Source organism: Xyrauchen texanus, chromosome 37, assembly GCF_025860055.1.
Source record: "Xyrauchen texanus isolate HMW12.3.18 chromosome 37, RBS_HiC_50CHRs, whole genome shotgun sequence".
NCBI classification, from domain to species: Eukaryota; Metazoa; Chordata; class Actinopteri; order Cypriniformes; family Catostomidae; genus Xyrauchen; species Xyrauchen texanus.
The window spans coordinates 19835358-19850089 of NC_068312.1; the positions used below are offsets into that span (position 1 = coordinate 19835358).

Consider the following 14732-nt stretch of genomic DNA (forward strand, 5'->3'; position numbering starts at 1 on the left):
CCTTCTGTAGGGGCTAGTGTTAATTCTTTGGGTGAAATTCCCAGGGTGGTGTAGTTGGAGTGTAAATAGTACATCTTATTAATTTATTATAATTCTTTAGGAAACCCCCCTTACTGCCCTCGTCTCACCCGCCACATTAACATGTTTAATGTTTACGTCTTGTGGCTATGCTTTTGAAAAAGTGTGTATTTTAAAATGTTTGGACTGGCCTTCACTTCCATTGTAAGTGCCTTAATGTAACCATGCTTATTTAAATAAAGGAGGGATGAGCAAAACAATTTTTTAGATAATTAACAATATGCCACAAATGCTGTCGATTGAGCTTAACTTGTTTTGAACCTGGAACGTTGAAAGTGTCGCAACGGTTTGAGGCTGTCTATACAGGACATGTTCTCAACCATTTATTTGTGTTGTTGGCAATAGTAGCACAAGCTCGTGCAATGCAAAATGGGAGACACCGCGCCGCATGTGGGTCCGTTAGCTGCTCCCCACAATGAAGGTGATTTCAGGTTTCAAAACTGACCTTACACACTTTTTTCTTAATGCCATAGACATTTGTTGTTTTTAGAGACTATACTTGTTTAGAACAATAAAAAACATTTATTAATTTATTTATTAAGGTTGTCTTAAAATGTCCCCAAAGGAAGGCTTTGGCAGATTTAGTTCACTTTTGGGGACATTTATTTTCCCCAAAACTATAGCTAAGAATGTGTACACAGACACTACCAATAGTACTCAAGGGAACCTGTTCTTTTGTTCATCTATCTATACACCCATTCAGAGGAGAAGGCTGCCTATTTTGCATGTTAAATACCTGTCATCCTTTTCATTCGTCTGCTTTTGCACTTCCACAAATACACACACAGCCAGTCTGACCAGGAGGAATAGTATATGTTTTTTAAAGAAGCTCACCCTTATCACTCTCTCCCAGAGAGAGCGAGGTAGACAGTCGACTCTTTATTTTTGAAGAGAAACCAAATGTAATCATCAATAATGTAGCACAAGAGAAGTGAGAGTCCCAAATACAAGAAACTCACAGGTAGTCTGAGCCATTCTGATTGCTCTATTCTATACCTAGTGTTCAGTAGACATTGCTGACTTACTTGGGGTGGATCCCATGATTATCGGCTCACACATACCATAGTTTGAGAAATTATAGTTTAGCTTGAAATGCCCTTGTGAAATTATGAGGTCAAGAATTGTCGTAGCAGTAGTTAGAGGCACTTGTTATTGCAAGCATCACTATTACTATTGCTCATACTTAAGGTTTAGGGATTTTAACAAATCCATGTATTAAACTTTGGTATTTAACTGTTCTTGCACTGTTTGTGCTGAATGATGACATGAATGATAACTCAAATTGAGTAGCATTGAGGTGTGAATTAATCAGACACAATTTTCGCTTATACTTTGGATAAAATTAATTACACTGAAGGAGGAATGCTAGTGCCAATCATAGAGACTTGGGGAATTTGAAATATTTTACTTTGACCAGTAAAAAAAACCAAAAAAACCCTAGCAATGACCTAGCAACCATTCAGAACACCCTGGCAACAGTGTTGGGTAAATTACTCAAAAAGTAATCCACTTCAAAATGATCGCTCATGAGGTGATCAACCCAGGGACCAAGACGTTAGCTCCGGAGCAGGTAAGCAGACTGCTCTGTCCCCCGGTGGAGGGCCGGGAGAAGAATCTTTTGTTGGATTTGATGGCCCAGACCATCCGACTCAGTTACGCAATTCAGTTTGCCAGGCCCCCTCCCCCCTTCACGGGTGTCCGCTTCTCCGCAGTACACGGCGAACATGCTAAATCCCTGTGCGTGGAAATCGCTACTCTTCTACTCAAAGACGCGATAGAGCCTGTCCCTCCAACCGAGATGAAGAAGGGTTTCTACAGCCCTTACTTCATCATACCCAAGAAAGGCGGCGGCTTACGACCGATCACGGACTTGCGAGTTTTCAACCGGGCCTTATACAAACTCCTATTCAAAATGCTCACGCAAAAACACATCTTAACTTGCATCCAGCATCTAGATTGGTTCGCAGCGGTAGACCTGAAGGACGCGTACTTTCACGTCTGAATTCTGCCTCGACACAGACCCTTCCTACGGTTTGCGTTCGACGGCCAGGCATATCAGTACATAGTACTCCCCTTCGGCATGTCTCTGTCCCCACACGTCTTCACGAAAGTCACAGAGTCAGCTCTTGCCCCGCTCCGAGAAGCCAGCATCCGCATACTCAATTACCTCGACGACTGGTTCATACTGGCCCACTCCCGAGAGTTACTATGAACTCACTGAACAGGTGCTCAGGCACCTCAGCTGCTTGGGGCTTCAGGTCAACCGAGAAAATAGCAAACTCACGCCAGTTCAGAGTATCTCTTTTCTCGGCATGGAGTTAGACTTGGTCTCAATGTTAGCACGTCTCACCAACGAGCGTGCGCAGTCAGTGCTGGACTGCCTCGCCACCGTGGCCGTTGCACCGCTGGTGTTGATTTATATTCAGCACTGGCTTCAGACTCGAGTCCCGAGACGAGCATGGCGTGAACAAACATGGTAACAATCACCCCCGCCTGCCACCAAACGTTCAAACCCTGGACAGACCTCTGCTTTTTACGGGCAGGAGTGCCCCTGCAGCAGGTGTTCCGATGCGTCCTGGTCACGACAGATGCCTCCAGATCGGGTTGGGACGCCGTGTGCAACAGGCATGCAGCCGTGGGCCGTTGGAAAGGGGCCCTGCTGCGCTGGCACATCAACTGCCTAGAGTTGCTGACTGTATTCTTTGCCCTGCGGAAGTTTCTCGCCCGTCATTTCTTGGACCTTCTTTCTCAGGGACGGGGCATGCTCTGGCACCTGCACCCAGACCTATGGAACCTCCACATCTGGCCCCTGGACAGGACGCGGAAGATCTAGCTGGTCTACCACCTGCCGTCGTAGACACAATCAGCCAAGCCAGAGCCTCCTCTACCAGGCAACTTTACGCCCTGAAGTGGCGCTTGTTTGTGAATTGGTGTTCTTCCCGGGCTGAAGACCCACAGAGGAAGTGTTGTGTCCTCGTGGGCACTGGCCAGGGGTACCTCCCTGGCAGACATATATAGAGCAAGGGGTTGGCAACACCTAATACCTTTTGTGAGATTTTACAATCTCAGGGTTGAGTCAGTATCGTCCCTTGTCTTCTCAGGTCCGAGCCGGTAGAACTCGGTAACATGCTAATGAACTGACTGGGTGGATCGCTTGCACCTAGCACCCTTTCCCTCGGTCGAGGTAAAACTGTGCGCTTTCTCTCCCAGAAGATTCCATATATTCGGATCCCTGGACGACTCCTCCCTAGCCCTACGGGTCCGCAATTCGGCGGAGGAATTTGCTGACCCAATCCGCTACGGGTACTCAATCTACCTGTACTGGAATAGGTGCTCCACAGGTCCGGACTCCTGCGTGGACTCCTCCTGTGTGTATTTTCTGCTGTACGGTCCCCTTGCGAGTGGACCCGCATCTCCCTTAGGCAGTTCCAGCTGCCCTCTGGTCGCCGTGCTGTAGCAACTCCCCCCTCCTTGAGGCTGAATCTACCACCGTGCCATTTTTTCCACATGTGACCTGAGGGGCCCATGTGATTTATCTCGACACTTTTCCTCCCCGTTCCTGGGCAGGTGTGGTCTCCGCAGGGTCTTTTCCCCCTGAAAGAATAGGAAACTGGGTAAGACTCCCTTCCCACGATTCGTGTAAGGGCCCCAGCCGCTTTGGCTCTATGCGGGAAACATAGAGAGACAAGAGGCCCGGCTAGGCTCTGCCCATTCCCAGATTGGCAAGCGTCGCCTTGTTCCCTTGCTTCGGGTAACCAAAAGGGTTGCACGTAAATATACCTGCCCGCTCTTGTGTCTGCAGTACATGTACACGGCGCAGCGCATGACGTGATTTGAATTGGACCCCTAGTGTCACTTCTTCGACACAACATTAAAGTGAGCGACAGACGGGGAACGTCTAGGTTACGGATGTAACCTCCGTTTCCTGATGGAGGGAACGAGACGTTGTGTCTTCCTGGCCACGTCGCTGAGCCGAGCCACTGTAGTGACTTAGTCTGCCTAATTCCCATTGGCCTTTTTTCATAGATCAGAGGCATATTCGGCGCACAAGAGAGACCCCTAGTGTCGCTTATTCAACACAAACATTTTTAAAAAGCACAAAAAAAATAAAAATAAATCTAATGTAAAAAATATTGTCTGTCAATTAATAAAGTCATAAAAAATGAAATCATCAAAATGCTGTTTAAAGGTAAAGTTTGTAATTTCTGTGCCTCCTGTGACACCAAACTTGCAAAAATAATTAATGTTGTTAAACATTTTCCCCAAATACTCCCACTATCTCCCAATGGTAGGACATACAGGTCACCTTTGACTTTCATTGCATCTTTCTTCAATGCAACAAAATTGAATGGTGACTGTCACACTGCAGGAAATGGCAACTTCCCAAAAGTATTTCAAATCCACAACTCATATAGAAAACCTGTTTACTGTAAAAACAAGAAACATATCCATACCTCTCCTACTCTTAATGTGCACTTATGTACCATTTGTGCTGAAGAACCGTAAAAATTCAGCATTACTGTAATCTGCTGGGCTGTAGATAGAGAAGCCATCAGAGATATAATGGTTTTGTGAATGCAATTGTTTATACATTTAGTAAACTGTTAAGAGGGCTTTAATGTATGCTGATGTCAGTATAATACTACCCAGACTGCTGTAGATGCAGCACTTTACCTTATCAGGCCACAGCCTTCATGTTGTGTTTGTGTGTACATGTGTTTGTGTATTTGTGCTGCAGGCCCAATAGAGAGAACACAGGGGAAGTGAGTGAGTCTGGTGCTTCAGTAGTAAATCATGCCCTCATTCCAGGAAAACCCTTCATCCAAGTTCACTATCTGGAGGTAGGTCTCAGAATCATGCACATCGTGCCTGCCAATTTTTTCCCGATATATACAAATAAATATGTAGTTTGAGGGTGTAAGGAGATATTCACAGAAATTTGGCCTTTCGATCAGTACTCCTTTCCCCAGCCTTTCAAATGTTTGTATCATCCAGGATACAAAAAGTTTTAGAGTCAAAGGTTTATAAATTATCATTGAAAATCAATTGGTCTCTCTATGGAAAAAATGAATGGGATTTTTATTTCCAGAACCAGACTGTTGCATTGGTGTCATTGCAGCATCACTCAAAAACAAATGTTTTTCTTTACAGATGCCATTGTATAAATATCTTAATCACAGGCATATTTGTAGCTACATGATTCATTTATTTCTAAAGTTTCTAATAACAGGGAGGTTACAGAGATAAAGTGAGTAGTATTCATCTGGTCATGTGATCTCAACATGATGGTGCTGCCCATAAGGGTGCAACCAACTCCTTGAGGAATAAAACACATTTTTTTTGAAGAAAATTATTTAATATGACTGTTCATCTTATGTCCATGTACACAGCCTACTGTATTTTTAAACTTATTTAAATTAATAATTTTATTTTAAACTATTATACTCATCGTGTTTAAACCTCTTTTTGATTTAAGTGCACCTTTAAATATGTTTAAGATGGGATAGTCTAATGGTATGGACTTTGATTTGTGTGAAAGGGGGCCCAGGTCCAAATCCCCTGAACTTGAGAGCCAGTTATCACCATGCATTTTAATTGTATGGAATAGATTATCTTGAACTTTTGGATTGGGAGTTTGGTTGGTTGATGATGATTTGTTTAATTAAATGTAAATTTTCTCTGAAAGGTTCGACCTTCATTAGATTTACCAAATGTATTATGTAAATGTCTGGTTTCTGCCACAGAGATTAGGATAAACACCTTTTCCCCCCTACATCAATTGTTGTGGTAATTTTTCGTTGCATTCAAAATCATCTTGGCTCAAAAATCTAAGGGGCTATAACACTTTTGCATCTGGTCAAAGCCCATACTCTTCAGGGAAATCTGGAAGATTCCGGATCTGTAGTTTGTTCTCTATTTCTTTCAGGGCTACTTCCTCTTGAAGTTTCTGGCTGATCAGGTTGGGGAGAGGAGTTCCTTCTCTTCTTCAAAACTTTTGTGAGAAAATTAATCTATCTCAGGTGAGAGCAAGCATGGGAGCATCTATTAATTTAGGCTGAACACAAATGTTTTTGTTGGACAACGTTTGCATATTTGGGCCATTATTTAAATCTCATCATCATTCCATCAGCTTGTGTCAGTGAAAGAATGCACCATTTCCCCTGAAGCTGGAATTTTTTTAACTTGATTTAAGACCAAGCTTTTTGACACATAGTTGTATTGGTAGAAGACTGGCAGAAAAGCAAAATCATTTTTATTTTTTATTATTAGCTCTTTTTTTAAGCTGAAGTGTGTACTATTTAGAGTCACTAGTGTCACTGAATGGAATTGCACAAATAATTATTGTTTTCAAACAGGTTTACCAAACACTTACCCTGTCCTCCATTCATTGGACAAACAGGTAGTCCCACCCAAACTTGCACCTTTGGTTGAGCCAGCATAACTTTGTCGAGCTGTTCGGGAAGCTCAAGAAAAACATACACTTTTTCGAGGAAGTAAAATGGCTTCAATAAATATTTGTGTCTGCATAAGAAGCTGGTGTAGGAGAAATTGTTTTAACACATACAAATTAAATTCTGTATGTTAAGTTTGAAGCTGTACTGAGTACTCTTTGTTATTGAGACAATGCTCTTCATGTCTCTTTTAGGCTTTCCTGCAGATGCTCCTGGACACATTTACAGCAATGAGCAGGTAGGAAGGAATTGTGTCAACATTGGCTGTCTGAAGTGTACACTCTTTTAGTGGCTCATTGAAGCAGAGCTCCTCAGTGACACTGCCATTATTTTTAGTGAGGGGAAATGAGATTGTAAAGTTGGACGCAGGGTCCAAAATGAACAATTTGCCACACTTGCCAATGGTGGGTGAATAACAGACCGTAAAAACATTCTTCTAAGCCATGAAACATTTTTTCACTTTATTTTAATAAAAATATATATTTTTGTCCATATCATTATTCACCTGTTTATTAGTGAGAAATAGTGCAGGTAATTTCTTTTCACGTGTCACTTAGGATGAGAGAGAAATATTCCACATGTGTCACAACATGTTCTGGATTAAAGAAACCCTTTTACTTTAAAAAGATGTGCATGTAGTGGAAGATATTTTCTATAGTAAAGGTTTGGACATCTTTGATCTGAACCGCATACATTACTCTAGTATTTTAGAGAGGGTCAGATTGTGATTCTTATATTTGCTTTCAATCATGTATTATTTCAGTTTCAGGCTTGCTGGTGAGTAACTCCTTTTTATTTACTCAGAAAAGCCACATTCGGATCTTGCCGAGTGTTAATTTTGGATCTTTGTTGGAGAAATACAGCTATACCAGACCCTAGAGATATCTTTCTCTACCTCAAATGCCTTTTCCATGGGGTCTCTTCCTCAATCTTGCCCATTGAATATTTGCTTTCCTTTTTCTCTGTTTCATCATTCACTTGTTGGCGTAATGTTGCCATTATAATTATACAAAGAACAGTTAAAATATGAAGAGACTTCTTTTGCTTTCTATAATATTTTAGTGATTTGTGGCCAGTAGGAACTCTGGAGTAGCTCTGATGTGTTTTATTTTTTTCAATGTAAATGGTACTAGTGTCAGATCCAAACAACTGTCAGTTTCTATACTGATATATCAGTCTGAAGACCGCTTTTCTCATGACTTTGAACTGAGTGTACACACTGCATGCAAAGTATGTGCAAAGCTAGCAAAAACACAAAACCAAAGCCGAGTTGGGAGATACAGTTCATTGACCAATAGCAGATTTCATTCACTTAAATTATTCTAATTACAGAGTTTTTGAATTAGGTCTTTGAAACCAACATTCAAAACGACTGCTAGAGAAAGCATACAGTAATGTAACTGGACTATTGACTTAAAACTTTACAATTATTGTGACAAAGCCCTTGTGACAACTTTGACCTGTGACACCTAGCCCCAGTCTCCCCTATTTGATATTGTTTTTTCAACGAAGACAGTACCATTCAAATTTCACATCTCTCCCACCTCCCATCTCTCTTTTCAACCCACTGCATTCATTTCCATTCTCACCTTCACCTCTGCTATCTACCATCTTAATTTCTTTTTACTTTATTTCTGCTCTCCTGTTTCATCCTTTGCTCTTTTTGTTTCGTGTAGTCTCATTAAGGCCTGGCCACTGGCTGATTGATTGAGTTACATTAAACTGAAAGGTAAGGGCGTTCAATATTTGTGTCTGCTGCTCACAAGTGTAAACATTCATGGCAGCACAATGCTGGAACATCAGATTGATGTGGTGAAACAATTACAGATGGGCCTCTGAGTGTTAGATCAAAGACAGATCGATGCCATTCCTCCCACACCACCTCTCATTTCAGGAAGTCCATGACAGGTTCGGTTAATGTGTGCATGACTTGGTTCAGGAGATCTGTCCTTTACTTCGCTCAGTGTCTCCCTTTAAGTGTTAATTTGAAATAACTGGCAAAAAGTTCCCTTTACATGATAGTTACCATGGTTTTTCTATAGTAAGACTGACTGTAGTAACTATGGTATTTAGCAGAAAAAGATCAACGATGAGCCATCCATATTTATACCTGCGGTTATAAGGGTGTTACCACAAATACCACAGGAAACTATGGTTGCTATGCAAGAACTTTCATAATTTTTAGATAAAAACAAACAAACATAATTTGATCAATTTATGAGAGGTTCCTTAAAACATGTTACCATGGTAACCATAGTTTACACGAAAATACATTAAGTACTACAGTTATTGTAATTACAGTAAAACTATGACTACTTGATGTTAGTGGCAGCTGTCATAAAAAAAAAATACGAAATTAAATAAAAAAGACAAAAATTCTGACATGTTAAAAAAGATTCCATATAAATGAATGTAATTTTACTGTAGCTACTATGACATTTTTAGCTAGGTGTTGAATTTTTACAAGAGGTGTTAAAAAAATTATTTACAACATTTTGTGCAACAGTATGCAACATGCTTTCAAATGATGTGCTTCAATTTTAAATAAACTGAAAGTGACCCATATGTTATTAATTGCACATTACTGCATGATTAGTCATAACAGGACAGTTTTTAGATGTACTACTGAGTGCACTTCACAAATCCGTTCTGATTAGCATTCATGCTTCATTAAACCTATCTCAGTGTAGAACGAGTATTTGTTTTTGAAATATGCTTTGTTTTTTTTTCGCTAAGTCCTCAAAATGCACCTTGGCATGACAACGCTGTTATTTAGTAATCATTGTCCAGTGAGCTCAGTGATTTGCTTTGACAATGAGGGCTTTTCCTTCTTCGATGCCGAGGTGGAAATTTCCATTCTTGGCTTTGTCATCACCTAAATGTGCTCAACTGCCATGTCAAAGGCCTAAGTGTTGGAGACACACTGTTCCTGCCTGAGACAGTCCATTAGTTGATTATATGTGCTTTGTATTTGTGTGTGTGTGCATGTGCGTGTCTGTGCTCTTGCAAGTTAACAAGATTGATCTAGACTAGAGTGAGAGGTGGATGACTTCTATTACAGCTAGAGATAATATAGTTTAGGTGGGGGAGCAAGCAGAAAGACAAATCTGTAGTGTGCAACGCTGACTGCTGATGTTTTCAGCTAATTTTCTCAAAAATTCTTCTAAAATACTTTAGTTTCAAACCATGAACCAAACCAACCAGCTTCTAAGATGGAACCATTACAACTTTGATTTGAAAAAAAAGAAGTAAGAATGCATACTTAACGTCGCATTCTTAATTGAATAACAATCCAGTAAATTATTGTGATGTTATCGAATGAAAAAAGGCTTAATACAAAACGTCATGGTTACTGTTGTAACCTCCGTTCCCAGAGGGAAGGAACGAGACATTGTGTCGAATGAAGTGACGTACCTCTGAACCTGAGAAAAGGAAAATGTAAAATTGGCAGACAGAATTTGCAGGTGCTACATGACTAGCATGGGAGCAAGCCCAGCAGCCGCGACCTTCTCTCTCACATAGAACGTGAAAGGCTGGGGCTATCTTAACACTATGAAATGCGTTGGGGAAGGTGGTCTTTCCCGGTCCTATTCTTTCAGAGGGAAAAGACCCTGCGAAGGCCACATCCTGCCCAGTCTAGGGGGAGGTAAAATGTGGCAAATACACCACGAGGGTTGTGAAACCGTACGTGGGAAATGGCGCGGTGGTAGGTCCAGCCTGATGAGGGGGGACTCTACAAGCACAGCGACCGGGGCGCCGGGGCTGCCCAAGGGAAACGCGGGTCCGCCGACAGGGGGACCGTATCCTAGGAAATACATAGGAAATACGGGGAGTTTGCCTGAAAAGGGAACTAAGCCCGTGGAGCCGGACCCCAGTACAGAGCACCTGTGACTCGTAGTGGGTCTGGACGTGTATTGCTCCACTAAATTCGCAGGCCAGAAGACTAGGGAGGAGAACATCCAGGGAGCGACGCTTAGTGGCTAACCTGGGAGAGAAGGCACACTGGATCAACTTATTGAAGGGTGCTGTGTACAAGCGGACACCCGGTCAGTTATGCAGTGTTACAGAGTTCTTCCGGCTCGGACCTGACAAAACATGGGACGAAACCGACTCAACCCTGAGATTGTAAAATCTGGCAAAGGTATTGGGTGTTGCCCAGCCCTCTGCTCTGCAGATGTCTGCTGAGGTGGTCCCATGGGCCAGTGCCCACGAGGATGCCACACTTCTCGTAGTGTGCTCGAACCTGCAAGGGGGCAAGCACGGCCTGGGTGTGATAAGCTAAAGAAATAGCATCAACGACCCAGTGAGCTAACCTCTGTTTGGAGACGGCGTCCCCTTTCCGCCATCTGCCAAAGCAGACATAGAGCTGCTAAGAACATCTAAAGCTCTGCGCGCGGTCCAAATAGATACGCAAAGCACGTACCGGACACAGCAATGAAAGGTCTGGGTCTGCCTCCTTCCAGGGCAGCACCTGCAGGTTCACGACCTGGTCCCTGAAGGGGGTTGTAGGAACCTTGGCACGTAGCCCGGTCGTGGCCTCAGGAAAACGTGAGAATGTGACTAATTCTTCAGATTCATACAATGCAAGTAGTTCAAGAGCTTAGGAAGACCATGCACTTTTTTCGTGGTTACTGTTTCCATGGTAACAGCGACCTCTTTGAATGGTGGATCTCTCTTCAGGATTATGGGTAGTGTAGTTCTTCACTGGGAATTCAGCTATTCAATTATTATAATTTTTTTTTTTTTTATCGAAGTTGAAATATTCTTATGGCTTTTTCAGAAACATATGTCATCATTTACAGGGATAGTTCACTCAAAAAGAACAATGTCATAATTTTATCACCCTAATGTCATTCCAAACCTGTATTTTCCTCTTTTCTTCCTGTAGAACACAAAGGGAGATGTTAGGCAGAAGGTTAGCCTCAGTCACCATAACAATTTATTGTATGGAAAAAATATGCAATGAAATAAATATTGACCAGTGCTAACAATCAGCAGAATTAGCTTCTTTTTTTCTCTTGAGAGAAAATGAATGGGATTGTTATGTCTGAATGGTTGCTGAGATGAGACTTAGGATGTATTTGCAGGCTTTAATAAAAATGATGACAGTGAAACAACAAATGGGAACTCAAAAAAAAAACAACAAACAAGAAATGACAAAGGACTGCAAAAACTAAAGGCTATTTATAAAAAAAAAAGAGCTAATGAGGCAATGGAAAACAGGTGAGAACAATGAGGAACAGACGGCAGTAATGAGGGCAGGGCATACTGGGTAATGTAGTCCGGGGGAAATATTTCAAAATAAGAGTCCTAGGAAACATGAAGGAGACAGACTGTGACACTGCTGTTGCTCTATTTTTTTCATACATTACTTGTACACTTCCTGTTAATTAAGGTTACTTTTAATTTGAATGATACTGGTTTTAAAGCACATAAAAGAAAGGCCAAAAGATCTTCTCCAAGTATGACTGAATGTAAGACTTTTCTATTTCAGTTGAGGCATGACACTTGAAACCATCTCTTCAGACTGGTTAGCTACATCAGAAATGCCAAAGGTAAGATTAAGAAAGCCAGAATCTATTTTGAGACATTTGTTATTCAAGCCAGATAAAATACTCCTTTATTATGCATTTGCAAACTGAATAAAAGTGAGCTTGTTACACAACATGCACAAGATGTGTTGCAGCTACCTCTCATGCCTTTCACTGTTGAACAGTGAATGTTGAACCATTTTTAATCCATTTCTGCCCTAGCAATCAAATGTAGAGCACACACATATATCTCTCCTGTTCTGACACATGACATGAATGAAGCAGCTTCCCTCAATCCATTTATCCTTTCAAGCATTTCTAAAGTAGGCTGCCACAAGCTCTTAAACATACAGTTGATGACTAATATGGAACCAGAAGTCATGTTTTTTCATCCTGCATTGATCATGGTTTATTATAGGATTTAGTCATTATTTTACAGTTTGGAAGGGGTGATTCATTCTGGTGAAAATATACTGTTTAAAGCTAACACTTTGAAGACGGTGAATGTGGAAAATACTTTTCGACCTAATATATTGAATGTTAAGACAGAGACCATGATTACATTAAAGGGACAATTCACCCAAATTTGAAAATTTGTAATCTTTGGCTTACTATCACCATGTCATTCCCAAACCCATATAAAAACCTCTTTCTGTTCCAAGGAAGAAATAATTCATGAGATTTGGAACAACATAAGAGTGAGTAAATGAAAGAATTTTCATTTGTGGGAGAATACCTTTAAGATATTTGTGTTATTTGCTGTGAATGGCAAACCACAAAAGCCATTCATCCTCAGTCTGCGTCTCAGAGAAATTAATTCAAACATCCATCGCTCTCCCTTCCAGTGCACCAAACCGTGTCTTAGTTTTGTGCTTGATTTACCCTTATTCACCATCCAGACTGGCATGCAGTGGCATTTTCATTGAAGCTGCCATTAGATCTAATGACACGTGGCTGCCAAAACCAGCACTTGATCAATTTAACTTTTTGGATAAAATATGGCTATTTTTTTTTTTTTTTTTTCATTTTAAAGCCATTATTTTGACTTAAAAAACATGAATGTTCCTCTAAATAAATAATGGAAATAGGTGGCCCACAATAAACAATCACAGTCACACACACACACACACACACACACACACACACACACACACACACACACACACACACACATGTTGTGTTTCCATGTTTTATGGGGACTTTCCATAGACATAATGGTTTTTATACTGTACAAACTTTATATACTATCCCCTAAACCTAACCCTACCCCTAAACCTAACCCTCACAGAAAACTTTCTGCAGTTTTACATTTTCAAAAAACATAATTTAGTATGATTTATAAGCTGTTTTCCTCATGGGGACCGACAAAATGTCCCCACAAGGTCAAAAATTTCGGGTTTTACTATCCTTATGGGGACATTTGGTCCCCACAAAGTGATAAATACACGCTCACACATACACACACACACACACACACAGCGAAGGAATGCGATAGGAACTGTTTAAAGTGTGCATAAGTCAGTATATCTGGATTTTAATGTAGGTTTAAAGCTGGGGCAATGTGAATCTCATGACCTCCTTTGACTCCGGTCACTGCGGGTTGATGCTGACAGGATACACTTTGTGCAGCCTCCCAAATCCACATCCTGACATTTACCTTTTCAAGAGAAAAGCAAAGCGGCTCTTAGATCATTTGCTCGAGAGTGATGGACTCTTTGGCAATTGCCACAGTGCGAGACATTAAGATTTAAGCTAGTTTTAGAGAACTAGGTGGCATTTGCTAATATGTCAAGCTCAGTCATCTCTACGATCTGGGGTAAGTTCATGTGCTGTCATTCCATCACTTGAAAGAGCAATTGAGAAGGATTTGGCGTGTGTTTTTAAGGGACAGATCTGAGAGTGTGTATGTTTGTCTGCCTCTTGGCATATGAGTGTGTATGTGTTTTTTTTTTTGTTTGTTTTTAGCACAAAATAGAGCACAAAATCCAGGGTGGCTTCCTTTTTCTAAAAACAGACAAACAAGACAAGACCTCTGTGAGGTAAAATTGTATTTCCTCTAATACACTACAGAGGTGGCGTATAAGCTGGATCATAAAGGAATGGTTTACCCGGGGGTCTGGGTAGCTCAGCGAGTAAAGACATTGACTACCACCCCTGGAGTTCGTGAGTTCGTATCCAGGGTGTATTGAGTGACTCCAGCCAGGTCTCCTAAGCAACCAAATTGACATGGGGTAACCTCCTTGTGGTCGCTATAATATGTGGTTCTCTCTCTCTCGGTTGGGAGCATGGTGAGTTGTGTGTGGATGCTGTGGAGAATAGCATGGACCTCCACATGCGCTACGTCTCAGCAGTAATGGGCTCAACAAGCTATGTGATAAGATGCAACTGAGATTCGTCCTTCACCATCCAGATTGAGGTGAGTCACTACGCTACCACGAGGACTTAGAGCGCATTGGGAATTCCAAATTGGGGAGAAAAGGATCAACATAAAAATTAACATATTTAATGTTAACTAGCATGACGTTTCTGCATTTACAGTTTTAGAAAGGCTACATTACCTACTGCAACAGCCTAAAACAATGCCTAAATACATTAACTAATCGCTTGTTTGGCCTTGGTTACTTATCATTTATTAGTTTTATTGATTATTTTTATATTCAAGATATTAGTT

General features: G+C 41.2%; 1 pseudogene; it reads left to right on the forward strand.

Annotated features, from left to right (window-relative positions):
• The window catches only part of LOC127630552 (aminopeptidase O-like), a 118266-nt pseudogene that overhangs the window by 38892 nt on the left and 64642 nt on the right, over window positions 1-14732 (forward strand).